General features: G+C 39.6%; 1 pseudogene; it reads right to left on the reverse strand.

The window, feature by feature from the left end:
- LOC132106973 (disabled homolog 1-like) overlaps positions 1–17,519 on the reverse strand; it is a 181,469-nt pseudogene extending 163,950 nt beyond the window's left edge.
- Positions 17,520–22,506: the final 4,987 nt, after the last annotated feature.

Genomic DNA, 22,506 nt, shown 5'->3' on the forward strand with positions numbered 1-22,506 from the left:
TTCTCTCAGTGTGAACAGCGGTTCTCTCTCCACGCTCATTTCTTTCTGAGGCTTACAGTATAAAAAGGAATACTAACCTATGAGCAAGGCACAACAAGGAAATGTAGTAAAGAAAAAGAATGAAATTATTTTTTTCAGTTTGCTGTGTCTTTTAAGCTGTGAGGTTGTTGCTTGTTTTAGTCTGAGACACATCTGGATCGTGATGCAGGTAGAGCTGCGAGTCATTAATCCTCATTCATTTTAAAGGCTTTGACTGCCGTTTTATTCAGGACAGTTTAGCAAAGCCGCACCAGGGAGCTTGAGGCAATCTAAACCACAAACTCCTGGGCCTCTTCACATCCCTAACAGATTCTTTCAAAACACCTCCAGAAAAACAATACCTTCATATGGGATGAAAAAATGAATGTGGTCTGAGCTGGCCAAAATTCTTTCACAGCAACTGTAATCTATAAGATGAAAATTTGTGGTGGTCCAGAGTACAGGTCTAAAGACGTTCACAAAGCAAAAAAATTTAACTCCATGACTGAGGAAAAAGAGAAAAGAATGAAAAAATTTGTATAAGAAAAGCACAGCAAGTGTATTGAAATATGCGCTTAAAAAATGTTTAGGTGGAAACAATTTCAAATATTTACAAAGAAATGACAAGTAAATGTAGAATTGTAAAGTAGTAAGGCTTGAAATAGTCTTTTGTTGTAAAACATGTTCCAGTAATATTTGTTTTATTAATAACTTTTTTATTTATTAAAACACACACACACACACACACACACATATATATATATATATATATATATATATATATATATATATATATATATATATATATATATATATATATATATATATATATTATTTTTTTATTTTTTGATAACATCACATAAGACAAGCATATTAAATATTAAATAATATTAAAAAGAAAATGATATTAAAGGTGAAATAATAGCAATACTGCTAATGTCGACAAACATAACTGCAACAATAATGACCAATCTTGAATACTCGCCCCATCTGTAAAGGTCAGAAATGTGGCTTAATAGTGGTGCCCATGTGGCTAAATACACAGAAAAAACAAAAAAACAAAACAAAAAAGAGGGTAGTGATTCATATCTATATTGTTTAACTTGAGCCAATGAAAAATAGATAACTTGCCCTAAGATTAAGTTATTTATTTCATAGATGTGTTTTTAATTGGATTAAAAAAAAAATTCAGTGTAGCATTTGAATCCTTGAATCTGCTTTTGTCTTTTTCCAAACCTGTTTCTGTCATCTCTTCATCCTCCTTAGGAATTACAGTAACAAAAATGTCAAAAATCTAAATTAAAATGATGCAGAATGCTGCTTTTTCTTTAATAATGCCAAATGGACAATCTAGTCTTACAGCCCCAGCAAAAAATACAGGTGTGGAATTGCAGAAATAACACTCTTAGGCTACAAGATGGGCATCTAATACAGGTGCTTCTGTAACAGATCAGCACACACTTCAAAAACAACATAGGCCTACATACAGTGCTGATATTCCTCCTGCGGCTGCAGCAGGGACGATACTATTAGTATTCCACACACTGTTATTTTAATATATCGCCACATTAAATGGCATTTCCCTTAGAGCCAGAGAGAAAGCAAGAGAAAAGGGGGTTGTATAATGGCAGGGCAGACCTCTTTCTTTTTCATGTGTGGCATACATCACCATCACCACAGTGTCAGGCAAATCAGATTCATTTAAAGAGCATTCCTACCTGCAGGCCTCAAACCCGATCACATACAATAACCTCCTCCCTCTCCCTCCCCATCCGCACTCAGCCTGGAGAGTCTATTGATTTCTCTGAAACTCAGCAGTGACCCCCAGACCAGCCACCTGCTTCAGGCTCAAATCACTTTGTGGCTTCTATTATTGCTCCTGGTGGCCTACGTGCCAGCGGTTCTGCTCGCTCTCTCCCTCTCTGTGCACCACAAGATTTTTTTTTTTTTTTTTTAAGTACAAATACGGAAATCATTTAAACAAAATACATTTTCCTGAGTAGCAGCACAGCATGAGATTTAAAACTAATTTATTTCCTGAATTTTGCATTAAATAAATACCATATTATAATTAAAAGATAAGGTAAGATGAAAAATAAATTCATTAAAATAACATTGAAAACTGTTTTATTTCAAATTCATTGTACAAATTCTGTGTGTATCTGTTTGTATTAATTGTAAAATCAGGAATGATTAACTCTCTATTACTGACTCTCACAACAAGAAAATGTTGCCAGTGTATCTTTGTATGAACAAATGCAGTAAACATAAAAAACAGCTTCACAGAGCACTGAAAATGGCAGTGGTTAAACAGCAGAGTGGTGACTTAACAAGTAATGCACTTAAACTCGCTGCAATATTGGAGCAATGGACCCTGAACTGTTTCCATCACGGGCGAATTATAAAGCTTATATGAGTATCTGGGGCAATAGGGTCAAATAATTCAATGCCTCAATCATGGCGGGCTTGACTAGTAATTCAGCTGAATCTAATGTGGCAGTCGATGCATTTTTCACTTCATTTCTCTCTCTCTCTCTCTCTCTCTGGATTGTCTATAATAGCACGCAGATGCACTCTGTGAAACAGAAACACTTTATACATCTGAAACTTGTGCTGTGATTGTGGCTATGGAAATAACGAAAGAGGACAGATGATGATATTTCTTGGTCTTTTGATATAAAAAACTGATCAATTGTGTAAAAACTTATGCATTATGTGGAAATAGTATAATGTTCACAATGCAAAGCTGGTCCATCCAAACACCTTATGGAAAAAATGGAGCTGCAGAAACAGGTAATTTTTACATATTAATGACTAATTTGTTCTAAAATATAGATTAATTTATGAATAAAGCAAGTGACTTTATAACTGAAGCATTGATTCATTCGGTAATGACACAAGTGTCACTGCTTTTGAGTGAATCATTGAATTTTTGACTTTTGACTCTACTGATTTATTAAAAACACTGATTCACCCAGGAATAAAACAATGAGTGAAGCACTAAATCATTGACTAAACTAATTCGTTCAATACATTGATTCATTCAGGAACAAAACAAGTGACTGTCTTTGTAAAATAATCATTAAAGGATTCACTTAACTGTTTTTCTTTTTCTTTTTTATAAATAAAAATTGATTTAGGAACAAAACATTTGACTGAATAAGTCATTAAATCATTCACTCAATCAATTCATTTTAACAGTTTAGATGCTCATTCAGATGCTAAACGGGTAAAGGTTTTTATAAGTGAGTCATTGATTCGTTAAGGAATGAAACAAGTAACTTTATATGTGACTGATTGAATAATTTACTTCACGGGTTTGTTCAAAAAACTTCAGAAACAAAACAAATGAATGTGTTCACAAGTGAGTCACTAAATTATTTTCCTGATTTGTTTAAAACAAAGATTTATTTAGAAAAAAAACACTCATGAGTTGATCTCAAAACGAATGTGACTATCAAAATTGTGTATAAAATATAAGCTACTCACTATTGACTTTTATTGAGTTTATTTATGACACTGACACTGAACTGATCTGAATCAACAATGAACTGACATGAGCTGAATAAAGACACACACAATATTCCTAAATGCCGTGATGGTTTGCTGAGGTGTTGAAACAGGCTGAAAAAAAACAGGAAGGGCAGAGTCCATGTGAAGGGTAAAGACCCCCTGCTGTAAATTCCCTCCACAGAGGACACAGCTGTCCACCGAATAACCCACACCAGGCATCCATGCCAGGGCAAATCACTCTGCCCACACGCGCTATAATTACAGCTGCGTTCTAATGCGCTTCTCATCCACTCAAACACACTGGAGCAGACAGACGTCAACACATTTAAAATGTGGGTTATCGCCACGGTTAACCTTACATGATTCTATGTCTCCTCCTCCCCCACTAGCCATTCCACTCCATTTCTCAACTAGCCTCACACACACACACACACACAAACACACACACACACACACACACACAGTCTCTAAATGATCACGCCACCCAGGGCAGCCATTTCTGTTCATCATGCAATAAGGGGAGGGAATTTTATTCCTCTCTCTCTCTCTCTATTCCCCCAAATCATTTCACTCCAATTTAATCCTGATGGTCTTTGGAATTGCCCTGTTCCATTAAACCCACTTTGTGCCACTTTGCTATCAGCAGCGTGGCGATTCAGCGGCTGTCATTAAACTGGGGAGGGGCTTAGCTAAATCTGCCGGGGCTCATCCAAGTAGCTCACTGTCAAGTGGCTCTGTACGAGCATCTCTGTGTGTGTGTGTGTGTGCGTGTGTGTGTGTGCGCAAGTTAAATCTTAGTCTTCTCCGTGTGAGGGCATCTCATTTAAAGACACTGGATTATTAAGCCACCACCTACTAATCGGACCCCATCAATTCCGAGAGGACCATCTCACCCGGCTCTTATCTGCCACAGTCTAATGTCATTAACACGTTGAGCTAATTGAAGACTTGCTATCTTAATGGTTTCACACACGCATAATGTGGATAGGGAGTCTATGCTTTGTTTTTCAATCTTGGGAAGTCTGTGGAGCTGAGAAACACACAGAGGGGTCTGCTGGACATGCTACCTGAGTCTAGAATAAAAAGAATCTAATGGTACTAGAGAAAGATTAGTAAAGTGTGAAATTCCAAAATGGTACAAATTATCAAGAACGGAGAGCCAGAGAACAACAGATCTGAAGAGAACAAGAAAAAATAAAAATAAATGACTATTCAGGTTGCAAGGGAGATAGTTTAAAAACTAAAGAAGTAATGACCAAAATAAAGAGGTTGATGGGAAGTGAGTAGAGGTGTAACGGTACGCAAAAATCACGGTTCGGTACATACCTCGGTTTTAAAGTCACGGTTCGGTTCAATTTCGGTACAGTAAGGGAAAGAAATGCAAACATTAAACTGCAGGTTGTTTATTACTATAAACTTTTTTTAACAATTTGTTTACAAATTCTTTTTTTTATACTTTTTAATAAAATATATATAAAATAAAAAAAGAATAAGAAATAAAATATTGCTGCAAAGTTCTCCACTAAATAAAATACTCTCAGTCTCAAACCAATATCATATAATAAAATATAATGAAAAATATTTAAAAAATATATATAACTTTTCCAAAGTGTAAAGTGCAGCATGAACAGTTTCAGTTTTTAGACCTGCTCAGATTTCGTTATAGCGTTGGGCCGATCGGAATTAAAGGGATACTCCACCGTGTTTTCATATTAAACTATGTTTTTCCCTTAACTAAGACGAGTTGATACATACCTCTCTCGTCTCAGTGCATGCACTCAATGGCTTTGGCTATCGGTGACACTTTGAAAGCACTTAGCTTAGCCCATTCATTCAATATGGGCCAAGCAGAGAAGCTACCAAGCACCTCCATGTTTTCCCTATTTAAATACAGTTACTCGCGTAGTGTAACTCGACCTAGGACGGTAACACAAAACAAAACGTTGCGCTTTTCTAAGCGTGTAAAATGGATAACTATATTGTATGGCGGAATACCATGACAAGTGCTTGTAAGCACTTCGTCTTGACTTCATCGTTTTTCTAGGGAAAACGTGGAGGTGTTCAACGCGAAGCAGGTGTCACGCAACTGACAAACAGCAGAAACGCCACGCTCACGCCACGCAGCCAGTGTGTCACCGGCCTTAGAATCAGCTGCAGGGCGGGATTTGCGCTGAACGTGAAGACTTCCGCAACTTAATATGTTCGTTTGGAAACACGAAAATGTACCTATGTTCCGCAAACAAAATATTGCATTCAGTCATTGCATTCAGTACCGAAAGTCCTGTACCGAAACGGTCCGGTACGAATACTTGTACCGTTACACCCCTAGAAGTGAGTGATCTTTAGACCTGAGGAAGAGAAATCACAAATGATACTGACAAGCTACAGCAACAGATCTGCAAACAAACGATTGAGATTTCAGTACGGACTCAAGAAAAGAATGACTTTCTTTGGTTGAGCATAAAAGATGATATTTTGAGAAATATCTCAAGGTTTTTTGTCCATACAATGAAAGTCAATGGTAACCAAAATTGTCTGGTTATCAACAGTGTTAAAAATATCTTTCACAAAAGAAAGAAATTCATTAAGGTTTGAAACAAAAGAGTGTGAGTAAATTAAACAAATTAAATTTTTGAGTGAACTATCCTTTTCTCATCAAATTCTTCCACAATCATATTGTATAATCCACACATTCTGGAGTTCTAAACTGTTTCTTTGAGTCAAAAAAAATTAAATTTAGGAGTTAGGCCTATATCTCAATGTTTATTAGTGGTCGACTGACATATATCTCCATCGGCCAATAATTTTTTCTGCTTAGCTGATGTGTTCGAGACAGGATTTTTAATTTGACATCGCTGACAGCGGCAGCGCCTCAGCGCACACAGCTCACATTCGTCATCGTTAACAATTCTGTCTAATATGGATAGAAATATGCCTAATAATCAGATAGAACGGTTAAACAAAGGAATTAATGTATAAAAAAAGTATTTTTATATAGTATAACGATTGCTCTTATATTATTAGTAACAGAAAGAGAATCATATGCACGAGTCAACATTTATTAAAAACTTTTACAACTACACAGCCTCAGCATGATTATGACCATTATTTTGTTTTACTAAGTGTTTCGTATTGAATCTAAGGGGTAATCTAGGTGTGTTAACAAAGAGAGACATACAAAAGGTGCAGAGCAGGGGGTCGCGAGGATTGGAACTGAGAAAAGCTAATCTAAAGTATAAGTATGTTAATTTTACACATTCATTTTTGGATCCATTGTCAAATTATTTAAAATTTCTTAAATATTATAATAATAATAATAATAATAATAATAATTATATCGGCTTCATATCAGCCCCCCTGCTTTCTATGATATTGGCATTGGTCGACCACTAAAGTTAATACAGCCCTTTGCCACCCAAAATTGACATGCTTTACCCCAGATTATATCATTAGCCGACATGTTCTTTTTATATAAAAACCACCATAAGAGTACTCCATATGCTATATTCCAACTCTAAGTAGCAAGTGTGTAAAAAAACATTTTTCAGAGATAACTTTCCCAAAATTACTGAAATCTTTAATGCATCTAAGAGTTGGTGTATGCACACAGATTATTAAATGGATTTAGAAGACTTGCAATATAGTGTACAAATAACTTTTATTTTACTGTTGTTGTTTTTTTTTTTTAACTTGACAGCCATGGTCACAATGATTTTTCACTGAATCATCAGAAAATTCTCCATAGAAGGAAAAAAAACTCACAACATGAGGGTCACAAAATGAAGACAGAATTTCAATTTTTAATGAACTCTCTTCTTAAATGAACAAATCCGAGAACTTAAGGTAAGAACAACGTATGAAAAAGCGAATTTTCCTCTGGGACCCCATAAAATACCAATTGTCGTATAAATGATGTACTTCTTTGTACATCCATGCACAGTTGCCTAACCAATACTGATGACATTCACCACCTTATGCCATTTTACAGTTTCTCCATACATCCATAGAATCCCTCCCTCTCTCATTCTCCACATATCTCTCCATCTTTCTCTGGTGCATGTTTCAGCCATTTATCCAGTGGTTTCAGCATGACACCCTGCGATTCCAGAATGGTAGTTTAATATGGCCCTGCTCAAACACATGCGCACACATGCACACAAGCGCTCCGCGATGACACGCACGGGTGCAATAGAGTGTCTGCGCATTAGACCCTGACTGCGCTCCAGAGATGGAGAAGCTGAGTGTTATCACAAGCAAAAGAGCCCTTGCTTTTATATCAAACACAAAAATGGGAAAAATACTTCTTTCATCTCTTTTTCGGCACAGATATGTACACGCAACTCTGAATCCTTCCCTGCACACAGAGATAAGAGAAGGGAAAAACTGATTCGTAGATGGAATTCCCCATATAAGCAAGAGAGAGAGAGAGAAAGAGATAGATGGTGAAGTGCAGTTATTTCTAGCAGAACATGCAGCAGAGGAGAAGAGAAAAGCAATCGCTCTAGAGAGATGTATGTTTTTATCGAGCAAAGCCGGAGAGTAGATTTCCCAGGCAACTATTCAAAAAACAGAATCAGTTTCCTGCAGTACAAGGGCAGAAGGCTTTGCTGGCAACTTGAGAGCGAAATCTCTCCCAGCCAGGGCAATAACGCCAGGAGACCGCCTGAGATGTTGCACCGTAGCTCTTTGACATGTAATCATTATGGAAACACCCCGTCTCCAGAGCTCAAGGCTGGTCTTCTGTCTGTCCAGATGCATTTGCTCTGTTGATTCTCATGAATAAACACATATACACACATTCCTGGATAGAGAATAGAGTGAGAAAACTGACACAGAGAGAGAGAGAGAGAGAGAGAGAGAGAGAGAGAGAGAGAGAGATAGTAGAAAGGAGGTGGCAGGTTGCAATGGTAGGTGTTGGATGTTTATGATTGGGACATCTGGATCTGGCGCTGGTGTGATTTCTCTGGTCCAAAAGAGCTGTGATCCAGCTGACACACCTTGGACAAACTCTCACACCACAGATGTGGCCTTATTGATCAAAGAAACGAACACCACACACCCCTTAAAATCATGCTGTACAACCCCTTGTGAAACATTTAGCATTCTTTTAAAGGAATCTGGAGTGCACACTGAATCTAATGGTTTATGGATACATTTGTAATGATGAAGTTGCAATTTATTACATTGTACTAAAATGTAATATAATTATAATCAATTACTTAACACATATCAAGTGCTTTTAACCTGAAAGTATTACAGCGGGTACTTAAATGTGTTAAGAAATATAGTCATGAAAACGAAACCTCTTTAAGTAAACATAAGTGGACTTAATTTAATTTGCATTGTATTATATCCAAGTAAACACACATCAGACAGTATGCAATTTTAGGACGCACCTTTGAGGCCATTTAGAGTGCACTATTATAAAAATATTGACAAAATAGGAAAAAAAAATGACTCATCTTGTTTGCAGGTGCATGTCAATATTAGTCCAATTAAATTTTCTATAGTATCCATCTAATATCACCTGTCGTCATTTAGGAATGGCAAAATGGTTTTGTTGGGCTGTAAAATCAACAAAGGCAATAGCCTGTTTTAGGCATTCACACTTAAGTGTGACTGATTTCAAAACAGAATCAAATCAAATCAATTTGATATTCATTTTGATTCATTATACAGAATTTCCGTATTTAACATCCATTCTTTCTCTCTCTCTCTCTCTCTGACAATGCTTTAAATTAGAGTTGTTCCGATTCCGATACTAGTATCGGAAATATCTCCGATACCACAACAAATTCTGGCATCGGCATCGGCGAGTACATGAACCCATATACCGATCCGATACCATTTTCAAGACCTAGTTATGAACGCTAGCTTTGCCTAACCGCTGCACGGTTCTTCTTCGCTGCTCAGAATGCATTGCAAACACAGGACGTTGTGCTGTAATGCCACAAGCAACCCCTGTTTAGAGCAGCGAAGAAGAAATGAAAACGCGTTAGCAGCACTGATCTATATATGACTGGATCGCTCATCGCGTTCTAAACTGCCAACAGAGAGTGAAGCCGCTTCTATATTATAGATCAGTGGTTATGTCCGCTGTTTAGCAGTATTTCAGACTGGACCAACCAGACAGTAAAACGGCGACTAGGGACCAAGACGGTGCTGAAAATTTTAAAATGTGATGATACCAGCGTCTCTGTAGAACCGGTATTAAGTTTGAGTATATTCGTTACCCGCAGCTGCGTTCAGTCGCTTCCGTGTTAGTCTAAGCGCAGGGCTCCAGACTGTAGCCGAATATATATACTAGTGTCTGTGAATATTAAACTGCAAAATACTATTTAAATATTACTCCTGCAAAGTCTACATCTCTGTAGGAGACGGGCGCAGATGCACGGGAGCTCGCTGTTTTGTGGCCTCTGCCGTGTGTCACTATATGAGGACATGAACGCATAAACCGTCACTTCATGAGAATTTAACGTTTCATTTGAGAAAACTGTCATATCATAAACACAGACACTCAAAGATCTTCATGGCGAGTAAATTGACAATATATTAAGCTACTGTTGTAGCATACAGTAGATTTAGCTACGTCTCTATGTAGTAATAATACGTCTCTATTAATAATAATAATTATGCATAGACGGTTGCTTGTTTTGTTGTAAAGAGATTATCTGATTAATATAGAATTTTTTATATTCCTAGACTTATTTGTTGCAGTTTTTTATACACTAATATTGTAAAACTAAAATACTAAAATACCTTTTTTAGTTTGCGGTGTTAGATTTTTGGCTGCATTTGAAGTTCTTTTTCGCTTAAGAAATTAAATAATATTACTGTCAAATTCATGTCAGATAATAAAAATACTGTAATAAATACAGTAGTTAACCATGTATTTGTTCACGTTTTATCAAGGGATAAGTCTGGAGCACACCATAAAATAATTCTAGAAATTTACACAGGGCTTGTAGTATATACAGCTGTATATACAGATACACACCCAGGTATCGGATCAGTACTCGGTATCGGCCGATACCCTGAGCCCAGGTATCGGAATCGGTATCGGGAAGAGAAAAAGGGTATCGGAACATCTCTACTTTAAATACAGCATTGCAGACTGATTTCAGACTGATTCCAAGTGGTAACTCTCTTTTTTTTATTTTTTTATTTTTTACTATTCAATAAAAAATCTGATGGAGTCATTTGTCTCCGGAACTGGGCTATTTTGGTCACACTGCATGTTTTTGATTCACTAAAAGGAACTTGTTCATAAGAGTCATTTATTCATGAATCAGACTACACAAGTCATGTTGTATGTTTGTTTTCTGTGTATCTCACAGGTCAAAAGAATGACATTATTTGCCATCATTTATTACACAGTGCTTTTACTGCATCACATTCAAAACTGACTACATTCTCACAAATGATTTCTTCTGCAGCTGCACTGAAGTTTCAACAGTGGAAGAGAACTAAAGAGTAATGCAGTTAACCTTCTAACTCAAAACAGTAAGAAAATATTAATTAAAAAAAAAAAACGCGCTCAGATGAGTGAATTAGTTCAGCAGACCACAGTGACCCCATCAAATCCTTTTGACAGGAAATGCATCAGCACACAAAATTCTTCAACTCATTTCATGGGTTCACTCTTAAAAATAAAGGTGCTTCACGATGTCATAGAAGAACCTTTTCATCTAAATGGTTCCACAAAGAACCCTTTAACATCTTTAGATCCATTCTGTTTCACAAAAGTTTCTTTGTGGTGAAAGAAAGTTTTTCAGATTATAAAAAGGTAAGGAAGAGCTGGCTCTTTAAAGAGCCTTTGACTGAATGGTTCTTTCTGGAACCAAAAATGCATGGTTCTTCAATGGCTTCGCTGTGGAGAACCTTTTAAGCTCTTTTATTTTTCAAGAGTGTTTTTTGATAAAAGAACACGCACAGAGTTTGAGAGTGTGAACGGTGAGAATTCTGAAACTACAATACAAAATATTCAGAGGTTTCTGTGCTGATTTTATACATGCCTGGCCCTAAAACACTATTTATTGACATCTTCATGAATTCTGGTCTTGAACAAGATAAAGTATGACATGGATTAAATTAAATGACAGATTCCAGAAATTCATTTGTTCACTGAGACAAAACCAAGTTAGCCATTTTGTGCGTCTCATTAGGCAGCCAGAGTGTCGTTATTCCCTAGTGTGTGACTATAGACCTGGCTTGTCTTGCCCTCGGGCCAACATCTGACAGAGAAAACCACCAGCTGGCAGCATATGCACACCATCATATTCCTGACAAATCTACATTGACATTAGTAGAGCAAACCTCACGTCTTTGATTCTGCCTGTGTCTCCGTCCTTATTCAACTGCACCCTCTCTCTCCAAGAGTGCCTTACAGCTCCAGCGCTCCAGCTCTGTGCAGCTCACCACTCTGTCCACCACAGAGAAATACAGGCTTTTCATTTCAGCTTGATAATGCTGCACAGGGAGGCCTGCGCATACTAAAGAGCTGAAGCCCACTCTAATACACAAGCAGTCCGGGGCCCCACTGTGCGGGTCATGCCGAATCTTTTCTCTCCCTCTCTCTCTAGTGGATGAGAGACAACTGATTAAACTGGATGAAAAGACAGTGAGAGCAGAATTAATCTAATACAATTTGTTGTCAGAAAAAAAGCAATTCGGTCCTTAGGTCTAGGGACCTCAGGGAGCCATTTTGTTCCTTTTGATTTTCCAGCTAACTCTTAAAGGGATAGTTTACAAGAATATAAAAATTCTGTGATCATTTACAAACATTAATGGCGTTCCAAATTCGGCAGAACACAGAGAAGATATTTAGAAGAATGCTTCAACTGAATGTTTATTTTGTTTTTTGTAAAAAGCAAGTGTATTCACCTTTCAACATTTTCTTTTGCATTTCACAAAAGATCCACAGTCTTAGAGGTTTGGCAACATGTAGGTTGGATAACTAATGACAGAACCAACATTTATGGTTGAACTATCCCTTTAAGAAACAGAAGTGGGTGGTTTTCTTTGCACTGGAAACAGAAGTAGCACTCAGCAGGGATAAAATAAGGTCTCCCTGATGCCATGTGGACAACAGCCATTTGCTCAACAACTGTTCGTCTGTGTCGACAGAACAAAATCTTAGCATGTTAGAATGATCAAATTGATCAGAATTTGTATTGTGCAATTTCCTATTTCAAATAAATGTTTGTTTGTTTTTTTTAACATAAAAGAATTCTGAAAAAACAAAACAAAAAAAAAACACTGACCATAATAAAAGTTTCTTGAGCAACAAATCAGCATTTTATTAGAATGATTTCTGAAAGATGAAGACCGGAGTAATGATGCAGAAAATTCCACTTGGCCATCACAGGAATAAATAATAAATATATTATAATAGTAAAATATTTTAAAATAGAAATTAAAATAGAAACCAGTTATTTTAAACTGAAAGTATTTCACAGTTTTACGGTCTCTTTTACTGTATTTTTTATCAAATAAATGCAGACATGGTGAGCATAAGTGATTTCTTTGAAAAACATTTTTAAAATGTTCCTGATCCCAAACTTGTGAATGGTCATACAAAAGACAACAGATAAGAAAAACAAGGCTGAAAATGTCATTCATTTACTTTCTTTTTTTCCTGCTTCTTTGACTTTCTCTAAATGTCAGAGGAGAGAAGAGGTACAAAACCACCGGGCTCTAAAGATGCAGAGCATAAAACACTGTAAATGAGCGGCAAGCAGCGCCTCAAATAAAGAATCAGTCCCAGGAGAGTAGTCGTCGAAGTGTGAGCGCAAGTAAATGAGAATGTAGAAAGAATAGATTTAATTGAAGTGTTAATGTACTGAGACTGTTGCATGGCCTGCATTTCTGAGTTTCTCCCAGTCTTTGTTCGCAATGCAGCATATCAAACTCGCTTTGGAACGAGGCTCTTGTGGGACTAAATTATCAACCATTGACTTTTTGTCTGCCTTTTTTCACAATTTTGTTTCTAAGGGTAGGCTGGAGTCAGTGGAGCGTTGCATACCTTTACACCGCAGTGAGAGATGGGACTGAATGTCCATTGAGGGTGAGTTAATTTGGTAGTTTAAGTTTGAATAAAATAAATAAATAAGCATGGTTCTTTATTCATAGCTCAAAGAGAAGATTTTGATTGAAATAGTCAGAGGAGGAACTAGAGACCATGTGGTAAATGAAAAGCAGATATATGGCCAAGACTTCAGACCCTAAAACCGAAGTCCCCTGTGGTCAATTGTGCAACTGCTTTTGCTAATTGTTAGTTATGTACTGGAAGGCAGGTTCAATAAGAACAGAAGGCCAGAGAATGAAAATGTGCTTGAATTATACATCAGCAAAAGACAAAGAAAATATGAAACGAAAATATGAAACGACAATACATCTAAAGCAATACAAAATTTGTAACAGAATTCATGTAAGCTGCTTTTATAAAATGATAAGCTTCATATTTCTGAAAAAAAGGCCTTATTCAGAGAAAATGAGGAATGATTTGAAATTCATCTTAGAATTCATTTTTAAGAATGTGTGTTTCAGAATAGAGCAACAGTGGCCTGGTTTTATTTTATAAATGTAGATTAAAAAAATAAAAATAAAAATTGGTAAATTACAATGTTTTCATTAACTAATGTTACGCGACTGAAACATCATTGTTTTCCTCTAACAATAAGATGGAAGTTGGAAGGTTTATGAATATCGCAGTCTCCACACTAGCCATTATTTTTAATTGAAGGAGACTATCTATAAGGTGTTTCTTGAACGTTATAGTACATTTAAAGAATGATCATGTGAATTTTACGCACACCAGGTGACCTGTAAATGTGGAAAAACTCTTTCAATTGCAGTTTTGTGAAATATTCCTTTTTTGAATTGCCTGAAAAATCACCTCTTGCGCATAAACTTTTTTTGCGATATACAGTATGGGAGTTTTTGCAAAATTGACATGTTTCCATTGGGAGTATGTCCAATTTGCATTTTCAATTTCTGTCACACATGAGATCTACACAGAAACGTACCTACATTAAACAGAGCCCTAATGACATCATAGCACAGCATGACAAAATAGAACACCAATATGCAAAGCACCCAGCAAATTCTCTTAATTAAATTATCACTTTTACTGCTACATTTTGAGTTGAAAGTTTCTGATGGACCAAAACTGCGACAGCTGTGCCCTCAGGCTCATTGTCATGTCCTCAGCCAGATGCCATCCGATGGGTGAAGCCAATCAGGAGCTCTAATTAGCAGGAGCAGATAATGTCACACAGAACAGACAGATCGATACCGAGGACGAGGAACAGCAGTTGATGCCTCCCTCTCTATGCTGGACAGATTTCCGAGAAGGGACATCCCCCACGGAACAGCTCTACTTCAGAAATTCCCAGCACCTTCTGCTTTGATGAAGATACCAGAGGTGACATGTTGCTCTGAGGACCTCGGTTCTCCATTTCATGCTATGCCATCAACTCAATACATTCCTATAACAACCACCACACAATCGAAAGTGCAACTAAGAGTTAAAATGTATAGTTGCTCTCAAACAATCATCAATTCTGGTCATTCTTTCCTTTACAAATCAGTACGTGGAACTGGTTTCAAACAGAAAAGTACCTAGAACAGCAAGCTTGGCTTGCCATTGAGTTCATACAGGTCAAACCAACAGGCATTAGTGTTAGTTTAGTTTGAACATGCTGTAGCCCAGGAGATAGGCTATGTCTCGATATGAACCCTACCTCTACATTACCTCAAAACAAACCCAGCTCATAGAATGAATAAATGAACACAGCGGAGAGAGAAAAACAATGTTGGCTTTGAGGGTTCCCACACTCTGTGTTCCGTCTCCATGGAGATGCATGTTGCCTGCTGGGCCCATTCAGGCAGAAGAGGAAGGCTTAACTGCCGATACACACAGAAAAGTCCAGAACAGACCAGAATAGGGCATCTTTACCACAGCAATAGTAACTTTTAAGCAGAACGGTGACATAATATGAGGGGATGGGAGAGTGTGCCATCTGGCACAGATTAGCATAGTGACTCTGACCCGATTATGGCAACAACAAAAAAATCACCTTGTTCCTTTTTATGTATTCTCATTTGATCTACGCTATCTATCTATCTATCTATCTATCTATCTATCTATCTATCTATCTATCTATCTATCTATCTACCTACAATGTTGAAAAGCTTGATATATATATACAATAGATAGGGCTGGCTAAAAACACAAAAAAATCATTTGAAATAGCATCCTTCTAGAAAACAATTGCAAATTGATGGCTGAACCATACAAAAGATTACTGACCTAAAAACGAGGCTGTCAATGAACACCTGACACCTGAATCAGTTCAAAGTCAAACACACAAAAAAGGGGGGAAATACCATTTGTGACTGAGATTTGTCTACCAACAACACTAACGTGTAAACACACTTGTTTTCTATCATAACAGGGACTTTCAATTGACTTCTGTTGTTTTTATATTAAGGTAATGCTGTTCTCTACCCTCTTCACCCTAAAGATAGCTAACCCTCACACAAACGGTTCTACGTATAAATAAACACATGACTTGGTATGTTTACTAAGCAGTTTTCCTCTCGGAGACGTTGCTTGGTCACCATAATGTAGGTTGTTTTAGGTTTTACTCTAGAGTCTTCTTTACCGGACACTCCAGTCAATGGCGCTTTTGTCCTTCGGACGGAGCGCGCGGGCCACGGAACCGCACAGCAAGGAAACACGATGAGAGTCGGTGTCTTTTGGAGAGTTTTGTGCTTGGCAAACGTCAAGGTGTCCGTTTCTCGTTTTAAAACTACCCCTCAACCGGCGGTCCAGAAACGGACTGAAGAGGATATTCTGTGTCATAGCACATCATCCTCACGCGCTCCCGTTTGTACCGCTTCAAACGCTGTGGGAACACACTCATGCAGAGCAACCGTTCAGTAGACGCCACGCAGACGCATTAAACGCGGTCGCCGGTGCCCCAAGTCAGTTGTCAAATTCTAAGAGAGCGAGTAAAGGAATTCTCGCCGCCCGGTGGTTCCCTGTCACACACTCACTCACGCACGCACGCGCACACACACACACACACACGAGCAGATTAATGCGGGCTTCTGCTGCTGCGCGAAACCCCTGCGGACCGATCAGCCTGCTTGAACCACACAAACAAAATCTTCACGTTTTTCACGTTCTAATATATGGAAAGCTCACGCTACCGTGCACTGAATTTGTATTTGTGCGTTTTAACACTAGAGGGAATACCGAACATCTCTTTCCACTGCAGTTTCTGATGAATATAGCCTACTCATATCACTAATTGAGTATATATTAGACCTCTGTTCGGCGGTGAATGGAAAAGCTGTTAAATACGCAAGGTTGTAGTAAATCTCAATTGATCAGTCGCTCTCACGCAGGTCAGAACATGGATGTCAATGCAGCAAACGCTGCTCCTCTCCATACGCGCGCGGACGCGTGATCACCGTCAACTGGTGGCAGTTGGTTCGGCTCAATTTCTCGCAAATCAAATGTGTGATAAGTGTTTAATAATGTCTCTCCGATTGCTTTAGATGCGTGAATTAAATCAACCGACACAACTCCATCACCGAAGCACAGGGAGCTGTCCTCACGTTCCACATGGACAAGTTTCATTGCAACAGCACCGACGCCGTTTTTCTTTCCATATGTCATCGCAAACCACATCCTTAAGACAAACCCTCTTACCTTTAAACTGGTGCGTTCAGATCCCATACTTCTCATGATAAAAATCCACGCGCAATCACTCCTTGTCCAGTCTCTGCCGTCTGTAGAAGAGCAGTAATCCACTTTCCCATGCCGGGGACTGACAGCCACAGACCTGGACTACATCCTTTCTATCGCACACCAAAACTGATGGGATTTTTGCGCTTCTTTTCCCTTTACCCTGTTCTTTCTCTCCGATGCTCCAGCTGAAGTTGCCTGGTTACCTCTCTCTAAAAGCGCCGCTCCCGCAGCCAATCACGAGCTTGAGTGCGCATTAACCCGTTGTGCGCCGAGCTGTCCTGGTTTCTCGGTTTCATGGGAAAACGCAAGGAGTGGGGAGGGGTGAGCGAGAGTTTTCAATGCCAAAAAGCTAAGATGTGCAAAAGAATATAAAGACAGAAAGGGATGCGTTGGGGGATGGATGGATGGATGGATGATGGCACAGAAATGAAGAGCATCTGATTTGCTGAGACTTACACGAACGCTTAATTTGCGTATCAGCAAGCGCGTGTAATATACAGGTGCATGAGGGGCAAGAAAAAACTCTCAAACTGAACTAGATCCGGCGACGCAGGTTTGGATATAAAGTTGATAAGACTATCGCGACAAAACAGATGTATTTTAAACAAAGCGCGATTAAAGCAATGACTCATACTAAATTCTTACGCTGAAAATGGAACTGCATGAAAGTAAGTCTGATATAAGGCTACAGGTGGAGAAAACATTATTTGAACAACTGCTGGCGCAACAAAAGGGCTGTTTCATTGTTTACAAACAATATTAGATATTTGCGAGTTTTTATTTCTACAATGGATTGTACGTAAAGTAGAAAAAAAAACTAAATCTATTACTGTTACTTATATACATTTATTTACTACATTTATTATCAGTTTATTTTAAACAGTGTTCAGAAGATTTTGTTCAAAAAAATTCTTAGAATCAACCCTGCATCTGCTCTGTTTTCTCACTTGATTTCAAAATGAATGGCAATCGGACAGTTGCGAGTTTTAACCTTCTGAGTCACCTCATCATGCAGAGTATTGATTTTAATTCCATCCTCTTCTCAGTTAGGGGCTGCCAAGTGCACTACGCCCTTTTCACTCTAAATCACTGTAAACGGGACCAGGCAGCATTCGGCTCAGCACTTATTATATTTCCATACATGACTACAAAACCATGGTCATTCCAAGACTTTAATAACAAACTCTGTAAATGTTCACAGCACTGTTTCGGAAGAATTTGCAACCTCCATACCATTTCTTCACCAAGCACTGCAGCTTATTAATATTAGCATATTATTTGCAATGCTAGAATTAAAATAAATAAAATAAAGCATTTTACTTGTTTAAACCGAATTAAACCCAGTGGGAGAACTTATGTGCTTTTCTACTTTCTACTGTAATCCCACCCATTGGTTATAAGCGAAGATAAAAATGCAATAAAAATGTAGTGTTATCACTAAAATACATTCCCTCACAAATCTTTCCATTTTTGTCTTCTCATTCGCCGGTGGGATGTTTATTTTATTGCCTGTGTTTTTTAATTCGGATGTTTTCAACCAAGATTTTAATCCACCCCAAACCCTCCCCCTCTCCACCATCCAAGCATATAGCAGCCCATCCTCCCATATTCTTCCCTCCATCCCTCCCTAAATGTATAAGAGATAAGGAATAAAATCAGGCCATCGTATTAAAAGCACCAGAGAAGGTCCTACAGGCTGTGACAGATATACACCAACCAGACCAGCTTCAAGAAAACAGCTTAAGCTCAGAAAGGCAATAAAAGAATCAATATAAGCACAATCCTAAAATTCGATCAGCCAGGCAATACACATCACTTCATGCGATACTAGCCAGTCAACTCTCCTTGAGCTAAACAACTTGGCAGGCATAAACAAACAAGATTTGTTTTCAAGGTTAATGATCTTATTTGGCACCCTCACATGGAACATTTCAAGACAAATATGGTCGTTTCTCCAGAAGACTCAACTTGAGCTCTTAGTCTAATAGTGTACTCTTGAAAAAAATCCAGTTTTGGTTGGAAAGCATGTCAATGAGCACATTCTGACACATACATCTTTAGCAGTGCATTCCCATCAGACGTGATATGAGAGGGACGAGTGAAGCCAAACTTATCTTAACCTTCCCGCTCCCCTCCTCTGCGCTTTATTACAGCGAAACGCACCAAAGGACACGTATCGATCTGCCATCTAGAGGTGAATTTCTTCAGTAGGCCCATTCTTTTCTCAGCAAAGGGGATTATTTTACCCTTGACCAGCTAGTGGCTTGTTTAAAAGCATGTGTATGCATGCACGGGCTAACCTTCCTGTACTGGAAAGCTAATTTGTCATAGTAAATCAGTCTGTGAAGGTGTGGAGAGCTTTGAACAGTGGTCAAGGAGGAGTTTTGAGACTTCTCTATGATGGATGGATGAATTGAATGATGGGATGCAGGATGGCACATACTATCACACACCTACGCTTCACTTTTTATGGCACTCTTGGTCTGTTTTTAGCTCTGGCCGGGATGCTGAAGGTTACATGTGTTATGCATTGATCAGTTATGATGTCTGGACTACTTTTCACTTGTTTCCAGGATGTATGTGTGCAGGGTGGCGGAACTATAGGGATGATATAATGGAGAGGGGGTTGACAGCTAAGGGGCTCTCTGCCTTACTGAAGAGAGATGAAAGAGAGGACAAACCTATCAGCAACTCCTAGCACAGGAGTACAATGCTGGACACACACACACTGAAAAATGTCAGTGATACATGGCAAAAAGTAATCAGAAACTATACATTTTATTTTGAAAATATCATTATGTTTTGGGGGAGTCAGATCAAGTGCAACTTACAATGTTAACCAAACCTGCCTTATCACAAAAAAAAAATGTTTTGCAACAATTTTATAATAATATGCATTATAATTTATATATATATAAATATAATAAAATAATAATATTTAATTATGAATATAGTAAGGAATAACAATATAAAATAAAAAATCTAAATATATAATAATAATAAAAAAAAAAATGTCTCGGTTATGTATGGTAACCCTCGTTCCCTGAAGGAGGGAACGGAGACACCACGTCGGTGACCGACGAATATGGGATATCGCTTCGATAGACCAATCTACTTTGAGTGTAAACTAAACGAGCCAATGCACATTGGCATGCAATTATTGCATCCAGCTGCCGCTGATCACTGCGTGAGTATAAGAAGGCAGCAGGTGCAATGCATTCCAGTTTTTCGCTGAGGAGCCGAGCCGGGGACCCGGCAGCTCAGCGGCGGTACAGCAACCATGGCGACGGGACGCCATGTCGGTGACCGACGAATATGGGATCCCTATCAAAGCGCCATGGGTGCTGCCCCTTCCAGTGCCCTGTGCGAGCCGCCTGCGCCCCTATTAGGTGTAGGCCGGGGCTCAGAACAAGTAGCTCCACTCACCGTTGTCAAAGCACTTCCTCACTGGCTGAGATTGGATAACACTGGGAAAACGGAAGCCCCATCCTTTCGGAAGGAGGTCTCGGAGGCAAATACACATATAGCATCCGTTTAGGAGTATACAGAAAAATTTGAGGTGATTAAAAACCCTCTTGGGAAGGCAGAAGTCTGCCGGGGAAACACGGGCTCTAAGGCTATACCGTGGACTACACATACGAGTACTGCTTAGGTCTCAATATGGAACCCACCCTTCCATGGTTCTCACGGATACATCATGAAGGCCTGGCGCCGGACGTTCCGCCGCGTCCAGCTGCTTAGGGTGATGGAGTATCTCAACAGGGTCTACAGTACAGACACTCTGGAGCAGTTTAAGCAAGCCGACACTAACCGGGGCCTCTCAGTGCCACTACCGGTTTGAGGTGAGAACACAGGAGGATACCGGCTCTACATGAAGGCTATAGAACCTAGCGAACGTGTTAGGGGTCACCCAGCTCTACAAATATCTGTCAGCGAGGCGCCACGAGTCAGTGCCCAGGAGGAAGCAACAATTCTAGTTGAGTGAGCTCGCAACCTGAACGGGCAAGGCACATCCTGAGCCTGATAAGCCAGGGTTATGCCATCCACAATCCAGTGGGCCATCCTCTGCTTAGAGACGGCACTCCCCTTCTGCCGGCCTCCGTAACAGACAAAGAGCGTGCATCTAGGTCCCCTACCCTCTTGATGGAGGCCAGTGCAAGCAGGAGCAGAGTTTTCAATGAAAGAAACTTTAGCTCAACTGAATGCAAAGGCTCGAATGGGCCCTGCTGTAGTGATTTAAGCAATAGAGACAGGTCCCAAGAGGGTATACAGGGGGGCCGGGATGGATTTAACCTCCTGGCCCCTCTAAGGAACCTGACGATGAGGTCATGCTTTCCCAAAGACTTCCCATTCACGGGGTCATGGTACACAGCAATAGCAGCAACCTGGACTTTGAGGGTGGAGGGAGACAGCTTTTGCTCCAGCCCTTGCTGCAGAAAGGACAGCACGACCGCAATCGGGCATCTTCGGGGGTCTTCTAAGTGAGAAGAACATCACTCGGTGAACAGGTTCCACTTCAAGGCGTAAGCTTGTCTCGTAGACAGTGCTCTTGCCGAAGTGATGGTGTTTGCTACCTCTTGGGGTAGGTCTCCTAGAACCTCCGCGTCCCGTCCAGGGACCAGACATGGAGTTTCCAAAGGTCTGGACGCGGGTGCCAAATGGTGCCCCATCTCTGAGTCAGTAGATCCTTCGTCAGAGGAATTAGCCAAGGAGGGGCTGTCGAAAGGAGCACTGGTTCGGGGAACCAGGTCCGCGTGGGCCAATACGGCGCTACTAGCAAGACTTGCTCCTCGTCCTCTGGGACTTTGCACAGTGTCTGTGCGAGAAGGCTCACTGGGGAAAATGCATACTTGCGTAGGTCCCGCGGCCAGCTGTGTGCCAGTACGTCCGTGCCGAGAGTTCCCTCGGTCAGGGAGTAGAACAACTGGCAGTGAGAGGTCTCTGGAGAAGCAAACAGGTCTACCTCAGCGGCTCTGAACCGCTTCCAAATCAGCTGGACCGTAAGGGGATGGAGTCGCCATTCTCCTGGGAGCATTGCTCAAGACACCTCGTCGCCTGTACGACTGAGCAGGCCTGGAATGTGAACGGCATGAAGTGACCTCAGAAACCTCTGACTCCAAAGGAGGAGGTGGCGGGCGAGTTGCGACATGCAACGAGAGCACAGACCACCTTGTCACTTGATGTATGCAACAGTCGCAGTGTTGTCCATTCAG

This window comes from Carassius carassius, chromosome 27, assembly GCF_963082965.1.
Source record: "Carassius carassius chromosome 27, fCarCar2.1, whole genome shotgun sequence".
NCBI lineage: Eukaryota > Metazoa > Chordata > Actinopteri > Cypriniformes > Cyprinidae > Carassius > Carassius carassius.